Source organism: Athene cunicularia (genome assembly GCF_003259725.1).
Source record: "Athene cunicularia isolate RWA chromosome 5 unlocalized genomic scaffold, athCun1 chr5_part1, whole genome shotgun sequence".
Taxonomy (NCBI): Eukaryota; Metazoa; Chordata; class Aves; order Strigiformes; family Strigidae; genus Athene; species Athene cunicularia.
In genome coordinates, this window is record NW_020799101.1 from 19,329,403 (window position 1) to 19,339,497 (window position 10,095).

General features: G+C 42.7%; 1 long non-coding RNA gene across 1 annotated transcript; it reads left to right on the forward strand.

Moving 5' to 3' along the window:
* The first annotated feature begins 3,662 nt into the window (after window positions 1-3,662).
* Window positions 3,663-9,162, forward strand: LOC113480906. The gene is made up of 3 exons (XR_003398573.1): window positions 3,663-3,852; window positions 6,313-6,541; window positions 7,642-9,162. It is a non-coding gene; the product is annotated as an uncharacterized LOC113480906 (long non-coding RNA).
* The last annotated feature ends 933 nt before the right edge of the window (window positions 9,163-10,095 follow it).

Here is a 10,095-nt window from a genome sequence, read left to right on the forward strand (position 1 = left end):
TGCTCGCCCACGGTCATTTTCAGGCAGAAAATTTAGATGTGGTCTTCAGTCTTTTCTATTTGTGCCACAGATGGTGAATACATTATCCAGCTTGTCCCATTTTTTAGCTGTGTCTGGGTATGTTTTCTACAGATATTCCCCCCTTTTGCAGAGGCTCCCAGTGCAGGTGTTTTTCTCCCCAAAACCTGAGCTTTCAGGAGTTACAATCACACACTTAGCGATGGAAGAAGTGAGGCATGTTAGAAAGTGGGAAGGTCACAGTTTCAAAACCAATTCCCTGTCCCTCCTGCTTCTTATAAGCCCTCTATTTCAAATCTTCTTTCTCTTCGGGGGCTGATTCTACTTTGGTATTTGTACAGCATCTGGTATTATCAAATACAGGTGTGGAACACTTGGCATTACCATTGCATAAATGCTTTAAAATACGTTCTTGATCTAGGAAAATGAGATTATTTCTCTTTGTTTATATCCTATCTCTGACTTTTTGGATAATTAAAAAATATATATAGTAGAAACAATGATTAATTAGAAATTTTTTTAATGCATTTCTCTATAAAACCATGAAAAAATATGCAAAGAGCAAAGATGTTTCACAGTTACAGAAATACTTACAATTACATATTTTTTCCTAATCGTCAGGTCAGTCTGGAGCACTAATATGCTCAGCCAGAAAATTCAGTTGATCAAAGCAAACCTTAGCTCCCAGCTTAACATTAAAACCTAAAAAACTGTATGTTGATTTAAAATAAGCAGGCACACCCTAGAGGTAAATACAAAATGTCACAGTTTCATACAGGATTGAATTTAATATGATAATAACATGAAATACAATGCAGAAAAACATAAATATTAAAAAAATCAAAACCCTTTTTAGAAAAGTGCTGCCTGTTCCATGTTTATACATATTTTAGGGAGGGATTTATTGTTCACAAAAGAAAAGCTGTGAAAATATATTCAGGCTTTTAGCTGTTAAAAGCACCATGGAGAATTCAAGGAAGACAAATACGTGCTTTTTTTTGTCAGTGGGGGGTGGGTGGCTTTTCTAATGTATGATTTGGGAGCCTCAGAGAACTGTTTATTTTAGGACAAGTCAAGGACTGAATCAGGGAGAGTAATTTTTTATTTTATTTTACTTCACTTCTCTCTGGACAGATGCCAGGACCTGCAGGACTCCCATTTTCTGGCTGGTGCTGCTCAGTGCTTGCTGCCCCTTGTTGTGTAACGTGGTCTCAGCCCCACAGTATAAGGTGTCACCCGCAACCAGCAGTCAGTGGAGAGCAACCTGTTTCACTGGACCTCCTTAATAATTCATGGTGCTTAAATGCCGAGTCCTCATTTCCAGACACCAGCCATTTCAAGTGACTTCTCTGGCTGTCAGTGTGGGCTGTGGCCCTGAGCACATCCCTCTGCCCTCCCTACAGAGAGAGGAGGTGAGAAGCCAGCGCTCGCTGCAGCACTCTCCATCTCTCCTCATCCCTCCCTCTCACAACCACCCTTGTGCCCCTTGTAAAACCTCTGACACCCCATGTGTGTCCATCTCTGCTGTCTTGCAGGTACAGCCAAGCACCTGTGCTGGCCTGGGGAAGGGTAGCAGCTTCCCACTTGCAGTGATGTGGGCAGCACAAGCAATTCTTCTTGCTTCCAGATCCATATGGTCTTTCCTGGTGTAATCAATCAGTGCCCATTGATCTCAAGTTTCCCACTGACCAAGGGCTTCTGGCTCAGGTGGGTTTTGCATTTTCAGCGTGCATGGTCCCAGACTGGGCTTTGGACTCTGGAAAGAGCTTGGAGAGAATTGGCTGTCTTTGGATTTCCATGTCTCTGGTGGAGATGCAGCGTTTATGCATGAATTTGCACAGGAGGCAAACACAGAGGTCAGACTCTGCCACGTTGAATCATGAGGGCCTCTTAGTTCTGCCTGCCTGCCTGCCTGCTGATCAAGGTTAATAAGAGCTGGCAAGCTCCAGAGGCCCAGTTACCCTGACGGCTTTAAAATCTTTCAAAAGCCGCATTGGCTGTCATGAGTAGAATCAACTGTACTGATCTCACTGGAGTTATGTTTTCTTGCCCCAATTGTCAGTTTATCTATTAAATAGATAAACCTGCTGCTGCAATAAATTATCTTTCTTAGGTCAATATTGATTTAAGCTGAAACTGCAGTGAAATGGGGATTGAAAGCATTTGAATAAATGGACCAATAGAATGTCTACTTGCATTGCAATTTCTATATTGCACCTTCAACATCTGCAGTGCAAAGAAAGTTTTAGAACTGAATGAAATATCATTCTTCTGTGGCTGACACCAGATACCCCTGTGACTTGAGGACTGAAGAGATTAGTTTTCCACTCACACTAGAGATGTTGCAAAAAAATCTATCATTGAGCAGAATTCTTGCTACAGAACACCTTCAGTTTGGTTCAGAGAGGCAACTCTGTTTCACACTCGAGTTGAACTTCTCAAGTCTGCATTGCTGAGCTACAGCCCAAGGCCCATATTCTCACAATGATGAAGGCAGCATTCAGATTCAAGAGCACAGCCTCACAATCATTGCCTATGCCCTACACACTCAAAAGACACAAGCTCCTAATTAGGCTCTTGCTACTGAAGTTCTTGGTGTTTTGCTACTGCCCATGCCTGAAATCTCTTTCTTTTGCATGGCTGGATGTCTCCACACTTATCTCGCATCTGCACTTTGATTAGAAAACAGAATCTCTTCAGCATAATCCTCCATACAGTAACAGTGTTGCTGAGGGAAGAATAGGGAGAGCTCATCCACTTTTTCTAGAGACTGTAAAGATGAATGCAGTATTGACTGCACTTTAAAAGAGCAAGCCCACTGCCTGTTCTGAAGCAAGTCCAAAGTGGGTACTGATTTTTGAATGCTGGGCTTACATAGGCACCAATATGAGGTTACAGAGAAATGCCTGCATTCAGGAGTTAGAACAGGATTTCTGGCACTTCTCAACATTTCTGCCTTAGAGGACTCCCTCCCCAGCCTGCTGTTTGGCAGAAATCCTGTTTGGAGGCGGTTCACACCCCAGCACACCTCAGCAGAGCCCATCTATGTAATGCCAGCCAGGTCCTGCACCCAGAGGATGGGGAAGAAGGCAGCAAAAGTACCATGTGGGAATTCCCCACAGAGTGCCTAAGGGCCAGCGGCCCTCATCCTGACACCGAGGCACGGCAGGAGGATAATCCTATGGGCTGCACGAGGCTACACGGTGTATTTTCACCTGCTGGGCAGAAGGAGCAGCACCGTGATGGCAGCGTGGCAATGCTCCTGCGAGGGGGTTCATGCCTCTGGGTGAGCTACTCAGCATGAACCTGTCCTCTCAGCTTGGACACTGGGCTGTCTTTTGGCTACCAAATGCTGACCTAAAAGAAGGCATATGTAACCCAAAGTATTTAATGGCCAAGCGTTCACAGCCGCTACCATCAGAGCAAAGGCTCTGCGATGATGTTACGTTAACGAGTGTCCATGGGGGAGGGAGCAGAGTACCGCTCTGCACTCAGTGCTAATGCTTTGGGTTAAGCATAATCCGTCTGAAGGTCTTTTCAGTACAGCAGACTTCAGTGGAGGACTAGCTGAGTGTGCTGGTTCAGAGGGCACTAATGCAATTGTGTGATTAATTTTCGTCTGTGCTTCTGTCTGCTTTGAAGGCTGCGTTCGGTGGAGTCAGGCAGTGTGATACGGTCAGTCTCTCCTACAGTGCTCGCTGTCCTCTGACAAAGATGACTGCTGGCCTCTGAGATCTGACTCCTTCCGAGCAAGGATGAGTCACTGCCCCTGGGTAAATAGTGAATGCTATGATGACACTCAAGACTGAAAGACAGTGAGTTGGAACAAACAAGGTAATTTCTTAATAAATATTTATTTCAAGGAAACACTGTGCTTAATCCTTCTTCCACTGATGTTAATGAAAGTTATGCACTGACAAAAGACACTACAGCATTTGTAATGTGTTTTGACATCTGGGGATGAAAGGTTCTAAATAATAGCTAAGGATTATGTATTCCTCAGTGGGAACATGAGCTAGCCCGCTGGATAAATTAATAAATACATTGTTATGTAAGTATGGTAAAATGCTTCTGCTGCTTCATGCTTAAACCTGACATGTTGACAAAAGGAAGCTGAGGATATTTTATTTTATTTTATTTTATTTTATTTTATTTTATTTTATTTTATTTTATTTTATTTTATTTTATTTTTAACTGTATTTTATTTTATATTTTAATTTTATTTTATTTTTTATTTTCATACTTGTAAGGCTTGCTTGAAAAGTCTCCAGCTGCTTTCAGTTTTAAGATGTTAAATCTCCAAACAGAGATAAATATTTCAACACTCTTTCACAGGTAGAGAAACTGAGGTATGAAAAAGATCACTGAGACTTTAATGTCATGGGATCTGTAGGCTCCACCCCTGATGATTGCAAAGATACGGGAAGAGATATTTAATCATTTTCATCATGCAAAAACCTCAGAATGGTCTCACAAAAAGAAAGGCACCTTCCTGGTGTAAAAACGTCAGAAAGTGGATGTTCTTTGGGTTTAGAATTTAATAATGTCCAAGAAAAATATACCATGTACTCATTGTGGTATATTTTTTATTTTACCCTAAGTCTCACCATGGACACTACTAACATGGAAGACCCCAGGAGTCTTTCTCTTCTGTTGGGATACATATTCCTCTCTCTAGGAGTTTCACCATTACTTTCTCAAAGCTTCTTAAAAAGTTTTTCTTATCTCTCCACCCAGCTGACTTTGCCATTGGAGTCACTGCACAGCATTGCTGCCAGGTGCTAAAGCCTGTCCTTGCACTCCAGCCCTAGTGCTACAGCTCTGCTAAGTGCCACTGTAATTAAGCCAAATACCTTCCTTTCTATCTTCTTTCATCTAGATCCCTGAACTTATTTTAGGCATTTGTACAGTGGTCCTCACTGTGGTACTGAAGAATCATGTAAATACCAAGCCTGATCTCAAAACTGAAATGTCTAGCACCTAAAAATGGTATCTAGTGATAACACAAACTTGAAATCTGCTTTCAAGCATTAGACTGTGTGGTACATAAGTGATTGGTGTTTGGTACTAAATGCTAGACAGCTTAGTATGGAGTATTTATAAAAAATTACAAAAGATATCATGGAAGTGATTATGATTTCTAGGTGCAGCTTACATCCTTCCTGCAAAGGAAGCCCATAGGAATGAGCAAGAGTGAAATTAGTTATCACCAACCAATGTGCAGTGCTTCTAACTTAGTCTGATATTTTTTCTGCACCTCCAGCAACTCCACAATTGTTCTTCTGGATCTAGACAAACTAAAGATTAAAATATCACTTTCCAGTGGATGATAATTTCCTTCAGATCTGAAGAGGATTTGGGTGGGTTTTTTAAATTTTTCCTCCAAATTTAGTGATATGTACCTGAATGAATTTAGTACCTTGCCTTCTGTTTCTGGAGCCTTGATCTACAAAGACTACTTTGATATCTATGCGATAAGATGTCAGACTTTTTAAAGACTTTTTTTGTAATGACATTATAGAGATTGGATGTCCTGTCTTCCAGATGTTTGACTGGAAGCTTCTACAAAGAGAAAAACAAGTGATGCAGCATCAAGTCACAGGATAATGTAAATAAGAAAGCAAATAGGCAAGCAAAAAAAAAAAAAAAAAATCAAGGGGATATTTCCTGTCATCCTGCTTTCTGTTCTACCTGAAATTTGTTATTGTTTTCTTGTTGGAATGAGGTTTGGCATGATTGTACTCTCTATCTATACATCTCTTGGTATGCTTTCCAATTTCAGTGACATCTGGCATAGAGGTAATGGTCTGAAGGAGATGATGTTTTCACAGTTCTCATAAACACAGGTAGTTCTGTGCAGGAGGCTGACTCTAAGTGCATTGACTGGGAAGGAGCTGGGGTGGAAATCTCATGCACTATTAGACAGCAGAGGATTCAAGTAATACAGTCTTTTTATATGCTCCAATCATGGATAAAAGTCGAGAATTTATACCTTCTTCTATAAAAACCAGTCACCTCAGAAAAAATTATCCTTGGGAAATCAGGTCTGCCTAGTCCTGGTTGTCAGGGATCTGCTTGTTCCCTGCCTTTTTGAAATATTTTATCCACTTAGATGACTCATGGGGACAAGGACTGCGTCTTAATAAACTGTACCTAGCACAGCAAGTACCAGTCTCAGCTGAGTCAAGGGCTCTTCAATGGCAAAGGCGAATTATGCACTGGTGGAGCCTTCTTGCTACGAAACAATAATACTCAGATCAATCAGGTTGATCACTAATTTTTTTCTTCTCTTAGATACAGATAATGAAGATTCTGCCTTCCATTACTTCTCTGGTATGATTAAGAAGAACTATTTATTACCACAGGAAATGAAAAAGCCAAAGATGAGGCTGAAAGTCATTCCAACAGAGTAGAGATTCTGATTCTTCTTTAAGTCTTTCATACCAGAGACTTACTACACAAAGAAAGGTTGAAGTCAGTGTCATGGGCTGGCAGTTCTAGCTTGCACCACATTGGTTTGGAGGTATAAAAAACAAGGGTGGATGAAACCCAGGCATTTTTCTGTTCTCGCTTTGCAGGAGAGGGGCGTGCATTCCCAAATGCATCTTGTCTTCATCCCACCATTGAGGTCACTGTTGTCAAAAGCTCTTGTTGAGTTTTATGTGCAAGGAGAGTGTCTGGCTGCTGGAGCAGCATCAGCAGCCACCGTCACAGCTGGGGATGCCTCCTGGAGGTCACAGCCTGTGGGTTGCTGCAGACAGCATAGGCCCAGCTGCTGGATTTTTTCTTAGCTTTTAAACAGATATTCTGGTGTGGGGTGTTTCTGGACACAAATACAGTACAGCAGAGAGCAGTGCTTCCCTCCTTATTGCAGAGCAGCTAGCGTGCAGCTTGCTTCCCTGAATCACAATCCCTTTCTTCCTTTCCAAAATAATTGGAGATAGACAGCAATTATTTAAGCAATATGGTTGGTAGTGCTACTGACATTTTCCCAGTCCTGGGAGACAAAACAGGCCTTTTGTCTCCTGCTTAGCCCTGCCAAATGCAACATCTGCCTGTACAAGACCAGTCTCTTGTCACCCCAACCCGTGATGCAGCTCTGCCGTATTACCTCCCTTGCTCTCCATTATTTCCTTCCTCTGCATCTGCCTCTCTCTCACCATCTCCTTTCCCCACACAAGCCCTGGCCAGTCTCTCCACACACCACGCTCCAGATCTCCCCTTCCCACACAGCTCCCATTCAGCCCCTTTTCCACCCGTGCTGGCACTCAGCCTGCCACTGCGCTGACCTTTCAAGTGCATGTAGTGCTGTGTGTGCTGCAAAAACATCCTCCCCTCCACGTGTCAGCACAGCCACAGCCTCTCATAAACTTTTGACCCTAGCTTATCCCTCTGCCATCCCCTGGCAGAAACAATGGCAGGGTTATATGTGTGGGTTTAGTTACCAGGGGTTGAGGACTGCCAGGGAACACAGTGTTGCAGCTCTGATTACACTGACATGGGAGGAAAACACTCTTAAGGCAGCAGCTGCTGTTATCTTGTTTGCATTTGGTTTTTAGGCTGTTTTGCCTCTTCATTGATGTGTGTTTTCTTTTTTATTTTTTTTCTCTTATTTGTCTTTAGGTTGCTGCTCAGGAGCCTGCTGTGAAAGGCTACATCCCTTGTAGTAATACAGCTGCATGAGAAGTCCCTGTTATAGGTGAAGGCAAGGAAGAGCATAGAAACAGAGGGGTGGCTGCAGTCCTTTTGGGAAGGTGGGGAAGAAGCAGAAGCTGCAAGTCTATGTGCCTGAACTGGAGACAATAAAGAAATGACACCTTCCCTGATTCTAGGCAGCAGAAGAAAAATCCCTCCCCAGATGAAAGCTGCACAGGATACTGTCCATTGCTTTTTCCTACTAGTAAATAAATAAAAGTAACTTTCCAATGAGCTCTAGTGTAACCTTCAGTGCTCTGAGCAGTTCTTTGCTTTTCCTGTTTTCAGCACATCATTCTCCACTGCAGTTGTGCTCCAAAGAGTTTATAAACTTCAAAGCCTTGCTTAGAAAACATTTTCAAAAGCATTATGCTTTCACATAATTTATTCGTAATACAGTAGTTTTCAGCTCCTACCACTTTATTATATCAGCCTCAACTTTCCTTCTCAATTCCAGCTCTTAACTACGTTCCATCATTTCTTCCACTCTTTTACGAGATCCATGGTTTTTAGGTGAAAAATTGTTGAGGAATGGATGGTGTTCTCTAAAAGATGTTGCACTGGGCATAGCCAAACTGCAGAAGGGTTGGTTAATTGGCAAAAAAGAAATAACATCCTTCTTCCAAAGGAAAATAGATAGTGAAGATATGTTTAGATGCATGAGATAATTGTTAATCTGCAGGACTTCACTGAGAGCATTCAGAAACTGGGTTTCACCGTATGGTTCTTTAGAAGGAAATAAATCCCTCAGTCTGAGATGTTCCTTCTGTATAGAAATGTCGTATCTCACATCTTTGGTGTGAGCTTTGCTCCTTTGGCTCCAGCCTCTGCTGTCTGTGTGGCCAGCCTCACACGTGCCGCAGTGAGGTCTCCATCTTCTGTGAGCTCATGTGCCTGATTTGCCTCTTCCCCAGTCGGATCAGCTGTGCTGGTAGGCAACATCGTGGAGTGGAAGAGAAGCTGCAGCATTGCCTGGCAGGCAGCCTGGCTTGGACAGCCCTGGTCCCAGTATGAGCTAATGTTAAGATCTGGAAAAGATGGGAGATCGATCTCTGTCACTAATGTTGTCCAAGTGATTAGTGTGAGCAAGATGATAAATGAGCATTCAACAAATAAGGGAGCGGTCTGATCGCTAACAGAAAGTATTTTGCTGGTCACTTACACCACAGTGCTCAATTACATGGTCTCTGTTAACAAGAGTTCACCAATCCACCAGCCACATGTCCTAGGGGTCTTGGGAAAGGTGTATTGTTCATGGGGCATATGTATGTATAGATGCACATTATAGATGTATGTATAGTATGTGTGTACTGTAATATAGTTACCTATGATAGTTTTTTTCAGTTCTTTGAAACTGGCAGCCTGTGCATACTCAGGTGTCTTCTTTACCATCCCTTAACTGTTACTTTCCTTATCTACACCTGTCTCATTTAGAAAATAAAACTTGGAGAACTATTTCTCTAGTTAGTTTGGTTTGGTTTCAATCATAAGTGATTTGTTTGAACTGCTCCTCACAACATCTTGACCAAAATCCTGAAGTTTTAATGTGCCCCTTTATCTCTTATCCTTGTTCCTTCTCCCTGTTTAACCAGTGCATTCATGGGCAGGCTGAAGCCCAGATAAGGTGCCTCTCTGCATCAAAGGCCAAATTGATAGTGAGATGGAGGTTGTGGCTTCTTCCTCTCCAGCATATATCCTTCCTGCAAGCATCAGTTTGAAAACATGTTGTCCAACAACAGAAACCTTTTTTAGTTGCTTCTTTCTTGGACCCTGGCACTGTTTCCCTTAAATCCCATTGCTTCTTAGCTGTTGTAGATGCTGCCAGGCAAAATCCAGAGAGACAAACAGGCCCCTTGCACATTTCCCCACCCCACACCCCACACCCCCATTACCTTTGCAGTCACCCAGCACCCCTGAGGCTGCACCAGGCTGCAGAGCCAGGGTGAGTTTTCCACCCACTTCAGAGGGTGCCAAGGGTTGATACCTTGATAACCCTTTTTTGTATCTGTACCTACAGCATTGGTGAGGAAGAAGACCTGACCTCATTGATCCATAGAAATAGAAATGGAAAGATGCAGTGACTCCTGAGGCTAAGTCACCTTTTTCTGAGTGGCCTGGATGGAGAAAAGATAATAGCAACAAGCATGATGCAACATTTGTTCCAGGAATGCCCTTGGTGAGTGCACCTTTGTGAGGAAGGCTAAACCAAAGGAAGGACACACATGCTTCTCCTTACCTAGGTTTAAAGCCTGAGTGGCCATCAGCCTCTTCTGCTCTTGTGCCAGCACAGCAAGACAGAGTGCCCACAAGCCCAATGGGATCTTCGCTTTCCCCTGGGGCTGCCATTTGCCCTCAATGAGAGAACAAGATCAGACTTAATTT